General features: G+C 40.4%; 1 long non-coding RNA gene across 1 annotated transcript; it reads left to right on the forward strand.

The window, feature by feature from the left end:
* The first annotated feature begins 2,710 nt into the window (after nucleotides 1–2,710).
* On the forward strand, nucleotides 2,711–10,928 carry LOC309501694. Its single transcript, XR_014206973.1, has 4 exons — nucleotides 2,711–2,794; nucleotides 4,916–5,027; nucleotides 5,105–5,205; nucleotides 10,842–10,928. It is a non-coding gene; the product is annotated as an uncharacterized lncRNA (long non-coding RNA).
* The last annotated feature ends 34 nt before the right edge of the window (nucleotides 10,929–10,962 follow it).

The following is a 10,962-nucleotide window of genomic DNA, read 5'->3' on the forward strand; positions in this document are numbered from 1 at the left end:
TTATGACGCAAAATGATGATTTTTACGTCATAATAAGCAGGAAGTAAAACACTTAAATCCTTATTTCTCCCATCTCAGGGAAAAATTAATGAAAAATCCACGTTTATTATAATATATGACTGGGTTTCTAACAATACAAAGCTTAATGCAAATGGGTGAAGTGTCCCTGTTATAATTAGGGGTTCCTTGGAAATGTATTTAGGTGTAGACAAAATCAGTTATGTTTATTTCATAAATATGAACGCATCTCCCGGACACTAGCCGTTAGTCTACTTCCTTGGCCTATTTTATTAGCTGGCCAATTCTCAAAATCTGTGTGGAAAAGCTGCGGAGCTTTTTTTTTTTTGTTATTCTTTTTTATTATTATTTATTTTGGAAGTTTAGTTGCCATAGAAAATAACACAGTTTTGTTTAACATCAATTGATACTCAATATTAATGGAATAAATAAATGTAATGTCAGAGAATGTACAAAGCGCATCCTTTTGAGATGTAAATTACAATACATTTTAATTTAAATAAAACACAAAAGGCCTAGCTACATCATAAAACTCAGAAGATGATGTATTTTAATATATTATATTATAATACAAATAAAAAGGCGTCATACTTCAGTCGAGTCCCAAAATACACGTAGCCTAGGCTATAGGCTAAATCAGCGTCTTCAAGGGAAATGTTTGGACTGTAGGCTACTGTGTGCGGCACAGCTTGCCTTTTATATTGTACAACAGACCAATTAAATTTAATTGGTCTGTTGTACAATATAAAAGGCAAGCTGTCTGCGATATGAACAGTCTGCGATATGAAGTAGTAACGTCAGGTCTGAAAGTCTATGTTGTGTGAGAACGCGATGCGCGAGCGCCATCACTTGGATTTGTTCCACTGCTGGGAAATAACTTAATACTCTGTTATTTATAGTCATACAGATGATATGACATAATTCGAAACAGTAAAATGTATATTTTTATTTGTATACATTCAAAATGACTACAAAATATAATGCCATTGAAAAATAAATAAAACAACATGATGCGCTGCTTTAGCGCGTCTCGGTCTCTTTAGATCTTTCTGGCGCTCACCAAAAATGAACCAAAATACAGAGAATAGCCTTCTTGGCGCGCCTACTTTTGAAAGTCAACATTTATATTATTTGACGTTAAATGCATTATATATGCCAGAGTCACTTTGGAATAAATCACAGCGTGTTTCATAAAACGTGACTTAGCCTATACAGTCCGGAAAATATAGGCTGTAGCAAATTCAGACCAACTGCTGGTCTACACAGAGAGAAAGCCCTTCCTGGCTCTTCTGTTGTACCGAGCCATTCGTTAGTCTAGTTGTTTGATGAGGAAATGAAATATAGCCTAGTTGCAATACACAGTTTTTGTAAGCTCCGTGCAACAGCGGACTATTATTACTAGAATATTAGAAATCTAATACTCAAGCTGTTTTCTCATTTTTCTACTCTTAATATTAAATAAAAAAACGACTGAACGAAAGATACACGGATTCTCTTGAACCACCACCGCGTTTGCGGCAGAAAACTACTGCAGTGCAGCCAAAATGCTCTGTTCGACTTATCTGAGATCCTTTACTCTTCCCTGTGGATGACCTGTGACCTACTTTCTGTAAGATCTGAATTTTTGAACTTGAATTTTTGAGATTGAATTTTAGAAAACTGAATTTGAAGTTCCGAATTTCTTCATCTTGAAAACTTGAATCTGTATTTTTTTAAACTGAATATTTGCAGTATATGAATTCAGAACAAAAAAACTAGCTGTTTGAAAATACATGTCTATAAAATTCAGCCATAAAAACATTTCAGTTTGTTAAATTTCAAATGTTCAATATTCGTTTAAAAAAAATCAAATTCAGAACTATTTAAACTAGACCACCTAAAATTCAATTTTGTTAGATTTCACTTGCAAATAATTCAAATTTACACAATTCAAATTCAAATCGTTTTGTCATATTATAAGCTCCATAATTTTCCTTGTACGTTCTCTTTCTGCCCTTTGATGGCGTTGTTCGACCCAGGGTAAAAAGTGGACAGGTTATAAGCTGGTTATAAGGCATGTGACTTACATAATACAACACCTAGGTAACTCGATGTATAGCCTACATCCCAGGTGAACGCCACCCTCTGTATGTTTTGTGTTTGTTAGTCAGAGTAATTTAGTTAGGGCGTTCACGCTGAAGAGTTGATCTTTTTTTTTCTTTTCTTTTCTTTCTTTTCTTAGTTAGATTAGAGATTTAATTACAAGTTAGAATGAGTTTTGTTTTGTTCTTTTCTTTTCTTTGGCTTCACTAATTGCGTCCCCTTTTTTTTTCTTGGGTTATTTATCAGATTTTTTTTTATCTGTAAATAATTTGCTTATTTTTTTCTTGCTTATATTCACCATTATTATTACTATTATTATATATCTTGTTGTATAATAATTTCACTTCTGTATAATAAATTGTTTCTTTCGCACTAATTTGTTGTCTCTTGCCAGTGCCACCCTAATCACACCAAAATTTGATCACAACCTCAATATACCTCAAATTAGCAAACAAATCAGTTTTTTAGCTATTATGATATCTTTCTGAGTGTGAGAATGTATAGGGCGCTGTTTCTCGTGTTGTCCCCATAGTCTGTAAAAAAATAGGGTTGTCCCTCAATCAGTATCATGCCTGATCTATGAGTCTAATGGGTGTCAACCAACTCGATACAATAACGCCGACAAACTACCGAAACTTAGCAGTGACCGATTTCACACACAACAAAGCGTGACATGGAGCCTACTAATTTACAGGTAAATATATTCATTCAGAAATCATCAGTAGCCTAAATGTGATGGAAATGTTAATTCACCAAGTGTTATGGTTTGTAATGTTTAAATGCCGTAATAATTTTCTATGTAAAAGTAGCCTATAAAGAAACCACTTTCACATTCACCACTCTCGCAACCATGTTCATTGTTTAAGAATAAAGTTGAAGTTGGAGTGATTTAAATTATCTTTGAGCAGAGCAGGTAGTTGCCATATTCACTGGCAGTGATGGGAATAACGGCGTTATAAATAAACGGCGTTACTAACGGCGTTATTTTTTTCAGTAACGAGTAATCTAACTAATTACTGCTTCCTCCATTACAACGCCGTTACCGTTACTGTCAATAAAAATGCGGCGTTACTTTAATTGAGCTCACTGAAGCGGTTTTCATCCGAGTAGGCTCTCTCTCAGCCATGGGAGCTGCAAAGTTTTTTCTCTGGTGTGTGAGTGTTTATGAGGCGCGGGACTCGACAAAAGCGAGGCGAATGCCGCGAGCGTGCTCGACAGTGCACGAGAGAGACCGAGTGTGTCCGAGAACGCGCTCGACAGTGCGCGAGAGAGACCGAGTGTGTCCGAGAACGCGCTCGACAGTGCGCGACAGAGACCGAATGTGTCCGAGCATAAATACTTTATTTATAAATAAATTACACATATCAGCATTTGAATAATCTCTGTAGCATATTGGTATCATATGCAATGTTTTAATTAGTTTATATAACATAAACTCCAAAATAACCTGCAGGGAACGTTCAAACATAGGCCTATTTGTTTGAAGGTTGTGAGCACGTGCGGCAAACACGACTAGAATTTGGCAAAAATAACCTCTGATAATGACGTTCTCTGTAGGTTATAAAAATAAACCCCCAAAAGATTATATTGCATTATTATTATTTATGTTGATACATTGTTCAGTATTATATTGAAAGCTCTTTTTGTTAAACTTACTATTGTGAGGAAGAAAATACTTCAAGTAGGCTATACAGAATGTCTACCAGTTGTAAAGGTGTGTGAGTTTTATCATTTTAATTATATGCACTAGTGTATTTGTATGTATATTTTTATTAGGCTACTATTTATTTATTTTTGGTACATTTCTTAAGAAGCATAATTTATTTTTAGACTTATTTGTTGGCCAGTTGTGGTCTGTGCAATAAATATTAAAAGTTCTAAACCATCTATTGTTTTATTGTTGCACTATAGTAATGATACTATTTTAATATTTAAATTAATAGGTGTCTCTCACATTGTCCCACAGCAACATTAAAATAGTGTAGATTAGTGTACAATGTTTTATAATAATAAGATGTTCTATTTAGTGTCAATTTCATTCATTTAACATTTCATATTGGGGGTATCCAAGAAATTTCTTATATTTAAACTTTAAAAAATTTTTTTTAAGTAACGCAATAGTTACTTTCCCTGGTAATTAGTTACTTTTGTAATGATGTAATTCAGTTACTAACGCAGTTACTTTTTGTGAGAAGTAACTAGTAACTATAACTAATTACTTTTTTTAAGTAACTTGCCCAACATAGCCTATTCGTGTGGTTCATTATTTTCATCTCATAAATCATTACACAGGCACATTTATTAATAGTCATATTATATGATAGTCAAGATAATGATGTCAAAAGCCACATTATATGTCACTAGACATTTATGTCTTGTTACATTTGAGATTTTTTAAATAAATAATAATCTGAATCTCTATAAAAATCATGATAGCCTAATCTGAATTAATTATTATTCAATTATGTGCCTTATCAGATTCATTATAATTTTAATATCTATTAAAGTTAAGTGTCACTGATACATTTGTACTTCTAGTCATAAATCACTTCATATTATTGATTGACTCAACACAGCATGCTAACTGTTACACGATTGTTATATAGCATTATTTATTCATATTTAAATATTAAACTACATGCTGTGTAGTGATGCTTTATTTATGTACACACTTTAAAATCTCTGCATAGTGTCTTAAGATGTACATATCTTACTAACTCACCTTGTGATTATGTGTCTCAAAACTGTCTTAAATGTACAAAAGTCAGGTTATAATGAGTTAATATAAGCAAATTGCACATGCTTCATTTCACAGAAAGCTATAGCTTTAGCCAACAAAGCTTCACAGGAGGACCAGGATGGAAATTATGAGGAGGCTCTTAAATATTATCTTCATGCAGTGAAATATTTTCTGCATATATTAAAATGTGAGTGCATAATATATACAATTTACAATGGTGTCTTGCCATTTTCTTGCAAATGTAACCCTTTGTTTTCCATACAGGTGAACCACAGGGTATGGAGGTGAATCAGAAGATCAGAGATAAGTGTAAGCAGTATCTCGACAGAGCAGAAGAGCTCAGAGACTATCTCGTTAACAAAGAGGTTACTATCAAATTATCACTGTCTCTTTGTGTATTGAATATGAATATGTCCAAGCAGTTAAACTTTTATTTTGTGTGACAACTTAGAAATTCGGAAAGATCATGCTGGAAGACATGATCATTTAGAAAGGTGTGCTGTTTCCTTGTTATGTACAGTCTTGATAAACTGCCTGTCTTCAGCAGTTTAATAACAAATACTGGACACTAACACATCTTTGGTCACTAGTATTACTTTAGTCAAATAGTACAAAACACATTTTGACCAACAATTTAAACCACTTCGAGAACACTAACAGTGCATTGAAGCATGGTGGCAGCATCATTCTGTATCATGGACTGAAAAACATGCAGTGGGAAAATTAAGCTAAGTAAATAAAATGCTGAAGGGAAAACGATATGTGGTCTGCAAAATCACTGGACACACTAAAGTAGTTTAAAATCAATTGGAACATTATAGACGTGGCCTAATGGTAGTGCAAGAGCTCCAACACATTACTCTGTGCTCACATACGGGTGGTGTGAGTTTGAATCCAACTAGCAACATTTTCTTTTCTTATTTCCTGTCATTTACTGTTCCTGGATTAGAAATCACTGTATGGATTGTATTATTATTTTTTAAGTATTTGAAGTTGACTTTGCTTTGATGGGGTTGTGAACTGCTTTGACCTTTCTTCAGTCTCTAATCTTTTTTTGTTTGACTGACAGCAGGAGAGGGGTCTCACCATATTCTCTGTGAACTGAAATGGTCTGCAAATTAAATTATGTGATTTTTTGTGTGATGTTTGTGTGTCAGAAAGATAAACAGAAATGGACTCAGGACATAGCCCTGGGGGTCTCCGGTTTGCTGCTGACCGAAAGGAGGAACAACAGACGAAATAGCTCCCGTTAAAAGTATTTAAAACTCCGCCTACGTCATAGCGCAGCGCAAATCGCGTTGTATCTGAAGGGCAACGCAGAACCCAGCGGCAAGCGCCGCGCATACCGCGTCCTGTGTGAAAGGCCCAATTTCGCTTCAAACTTTTGTTTTTACGCGCGTTAGACACGCGAATTAACACAGAGTGGTCAAGCGTCAAACTAGACGCGGCAGGCGCGAATTTGACGCGCTATTCGCGTCCGGTGTGAACGCAGCATGACGCTTGACCACTTTGTGTTAATTCGCGTGTCTAACGCGCGTAAAAACAAAAGTTTGAAGCGAAATTTACGCGCGTCAGAGGTGAAAGTTTTGGCGGCCATCTTTTTTAGATGTTTATCGAGCATTAGCATTAGCATTAATCGAGAGAGTCACCGCTCGTATATGCTCTGTAGAGCAGAAACAGCTGCGTAGGGGACATCGTCGCTGTACTCGGGTCCACCGATGCGGTGGGTGTCAGAATCAGTCGCTGGGCTCTTGGAACGAGGCAGAAGAGCTCTTCGGCAGCTACACCCATGACTAAGCAGTCCTATTCAGGATCCGCTCTGCTTACCCCACATGGGGAAGGGGCTAGAAAAGGTGCCCTAAAAATAGCCTGCCTCATACCTCCCGACTGGATTACCGCGTCCAGAGGGAACACCCCATTTGCGGTCAGAAACAAAAGAAATTTAATTTTGGAGCCTGGAATGTGCGCACTCTGATGGACAGCACCTCCAGTGACAGACCTGAGAGACGAACCGCCATCATAGCCAGAGAACTGCAGAGATGCCGGATTGATATAGCTGCTCTCTCCGAAACCCGACGGGCAGGTGAAGGGCAGTTGAAGGAGGAGAAAGGTGGCTACACTTTCTTCTGGAAAGGAAAGCCAGCCGATGAGGCTAGAAACCATGGAGTTGGACTTGCCATCAAAAATCAGCTTGTCAACCACCTCTCCGAACTTCCTGTGGGGATCAGCGAGCGCCTCATGACAATCCGTCTGGTGTTGGCCAACAACCAGACAGCGACAGTAGTGAGCGCCTATGCCCCTACCCTAGACTCCGACGTGGAAGAAAAAGAAGCCTTCTACGCCTGCCTGGAAGAAACCCTGTCAAAAATCCCCAAGGAGGACAAGATCATCCTCCTTGGAGACTTCAATGCTAGGGTAGGCCGGGACCAACACCTCTGGAAGGGCACTATTGGCAAGGAGGGCATCGGTAACATCAACTCCAACGGAGTGCTGCTTCTGAGTAAATGCGCTCAACACAACCTCGTCATCACCAATACTCTCTATCGACAAAAAAACAAATTCAAGGCATCTTGGAGACACCCTCACTCCAAGCAATGGCACCTCATTGATTATGTCATTGTAAGGGCCAGGGACCGCTGTGATGTGAACAGCACAAGGGCCATGATAAACTCTGACAACTGCTGGACAGACCACCGCCTCATCCGATCCACAATGTCCATCAAACTTAAAAAAAGGAGGAGGATTCAGAAGAAGCAGACCCGGCGAAGACTGAACCTTGACAACCTGAAGGAAACTGCCATCCAGCAGCTACTTCAGGACTCTCTCGAGAAAAATCTTCAGCAAGAATATCCGGATAACATCGAAGAGCACTGGGGCCTTCTCAAATCCACCATCCATGACTCATGCAAATCCACCCTTGGGTATCAGTTCAGGAAACATCAGGACTGGTTTGATGAAAATGACATGGAGATAGAACAACTTATCTCCAGAAAACGAAAAGCCTTCCAAGTGTGGCAAAATGACATAACATGTGAGGCCAAAAGGGCAGCACACTCCAGAGCCAAGGCTGACGTTCAGAGATTGATGAGGGAGCTCAAGAACAACTGGTGGACAGAAAAGTCTCTGGAACTCCAGAGACTGGCAGATTCAGGTAACACTAGAGGCTTTTTTAGTGCCACTAAGGCTGTCTATGGCCCTAGCCACCGCGCCTCAAATCCCCTGCGCCCAAAAGATGGACAGACTCTTTTAAAAGACAATGACTCCATCAACGCACGTTGGAAGGAGCACTTTCAAGAACTTCTGAACCGTGACAGCTCAGCCGAACCAGACATCGCCGACCATATCCCGCAGAGTCCCATCAGAGAAGACATGGGGGAACCTCCTACCCTAACTGAGGTTCACAATGCCATCAAGAACCTCAGGAACAACAAGGCCACTGGTCCTGATGGGATCCCCGCGGAGGTCTTAAAGGAAGGAGGACCAAGGCTCTGGCATCATATCCACCATCTTCTCGTCAAGGTCTGGGAAAGGGAAGAACTCCCCTCAGAGCTCCGGGATGCCCAAATTGTTACCATATTCAAGAAAGGGGACAAGGCTGAATGTGGAAACTACAGGGGTATCTCGCTCTTATCAACAACAGGCAAAGTCCTTGCTCGTGTTCTCGCCAACCGACTGCTACCACTGTCTGAGGAGATACTCCCTGAATCACAATGCGGTTTCCGTCCGTCTAGGGGAACAACTGACATGATCTTTTCTGCTCGCCAACTACAAGAAAAGTGTCGGGAACAAGGACTGCCTCTGTACATGGCCTTTATAGATTTGACAAAGGCCTTTGACTCCGTGGATAGGCAGGCACTGTGGAGCATACTATCAAAGTATGGATGTCATGCCAAATACATCCGTGTACTGAGGCTACTGCATGACGACATGTCAGCCACAGTGCTCAACAGTGGCTCTGAATCTGAACCATTTACTGTAGAAACTGGAGTCAAACAGGGATGTATCATTGCACCCACCCTATTTGCCATCTTCATTGCAGCCATACTTCACCTTACTGGCCAAGAGTTGCCACAGGGGATCCCAATCCTTTACAGGACTGACGGCAGGCTCTTCAATCTTAACAGATTCAAAGCAAAGAGCAAAGTCAGGAATACCACCATCATGGAACTGCAATATGCCGATGATAACGCCATTGCAGCACACTCCCCTGAAGACCTCCAGGGCATCCTAAATGCCTTTGCCAAGGCATACAGAGCCCTGGGTTTGGCCTTGAACATCAAGAAAACTCAGGTTCTGTATCAACCAGCACCCAACCAGCCGTCACTCCAGCCCATCATCAAAGTGGATAACACCACTCTGGAAAGCGTGGACCACTTCCCCTACCTTGGCAGCATTCTCTCTTCCAAAGCCGATATAGACTGTGAAGTTAACCATCGCCTGAGCTGTGCCAGCGGAGCCTATGCCAAACTCAGGACAAGAGTCTTTGATGACCGAGACCTGAAGGCTCAAACCAAGGTCCTGGTTTACAGAGCTGTGATTCTCCCAACTCTGCTGTATGGAGCGGAATCCTGGACCACCTACAGCAGACACCTGAGAGCATTGGAACAATTCCATCAAAGTGCCTTAAGAAAAATCTTGAGGATCAACTGGGAAGGCAGACGTACAAACTCCAGTATTCTGGAGGAAACGAATATACCCAGCATCACTACCACCATAATGCAGCACCAACTCCGATGGACAGGACATGTCATCCGCATGCCCAACAACCGCCTCCCTAAGCAGATCCTGTACTCCCAGCTAAAAGAAGGACAGCGAGCCCCCGGTGGGCCAAAGAAACGCTTCAAGGACAATATCAAGACCAGCCTGAAAAAGTTTAACATCACGTCCAGTGACTGGGAGAATCTTGCGTTTAACAGGGACCACTGGAGAAAAGCAGTGCAGGAAGGTGCAGCACACCACGAAACAGAACTCCGCCGTGCCGCAGATGCAAAGCGGCAACACCGCAAGGACAAACAGAGAAAGGCTCCACCACCACACATCACCTCAACCTTCCAATGCCCACATTGCAGCAGAATCTGTGGATCACAGATCGGCCTTTACAGCCACCTGAGGATCCACAAATAAGGCGACCCGACAGAGAGGACAGTCATACTCGTTTCGAGTGACCGCCGAAGAAGAAGACTCGGGTCCACCAGACCCTCCGGAGGGTTTCAGGAGTTTCACAATTTGCTCCAGGGGACAAAGCTAGGTTTGATGGACCTAACGGTGAGGACGCTGACGAGGACAGCGTAGGCCGTATAAGGCCTCGGCCTCGAGTGGTCTATGCCTGTCGAGCCCGCGCTCTACAGCCCGGCGCGAGGTTCACCCTCGCCCCCACCCACCTAAACATTTATTTTTGTTTTGATAATAAATGGAGCCAGCCTCCAAAAGTGAAACCTGTCCTGTGATTTTTAACAAAGTTTTTATACACTAAATTGTGTTTGTTGTCTTTACATTAGAATAATAATGTTTCATATAATCTAGAATAGATATGGAATAAATAGCATTCAAAACAAAATGAGTATCTCTCATATATTGAAATCGTGTTTTTATGTGAAAGATTTGCTTTGCACACCAATCATTTTAGTCATATTACAAAATAATTTATTGATCTACCGCGCCGCGCTCTGCGCCTCATTCGCGCCGCAGGAATTTTTTACGCGCGTAACGCGTCTTTGCATTGACTTAACATTGAGTATTTATGAGCGTTTAAAATAACAAAAAGGCACCACAGTAAAAAATAAAAATAAAAAGTTATGGAACAGACAACAAATAGAATGTAGTATAACCAAACATATTGGTTCTGTTATAGTCTAGAGACCAAATGTGTCTAATCAGTTGAGGGAAACAATGCCTGAGGCATAATTAACTAAAATAAATGTAATGTAATATATATTCAACTTCTATTTCGTAGAACAACTCCCTTTATTTTTGTTCCTGAAACCAGAGGTGTTTTTTTCAGGGCGCGCCAAAGAGGCTTGTCTATGGGTACGGAAAAAAATACGCACCGGCGCCGCATACGCACTGCAAACGGAGTAGGCATGAAACGTTACAGGTAAGTTAGCAAACAAAGCTCATAGTTT

This window comes from Leuciscus leuciscus, assembly GCF_965113295.1.
Source record: "Leuciscus leuciscus genome assembly, chromosome: 6".
Taxonomy (NCBI): domain Eukaryota; kingdom Metazoa; phylum Chordata; class Actinopteri; order Cypriniformes; family Leuciscidae; genus Leuciscus; species Leuciscus leuciscus.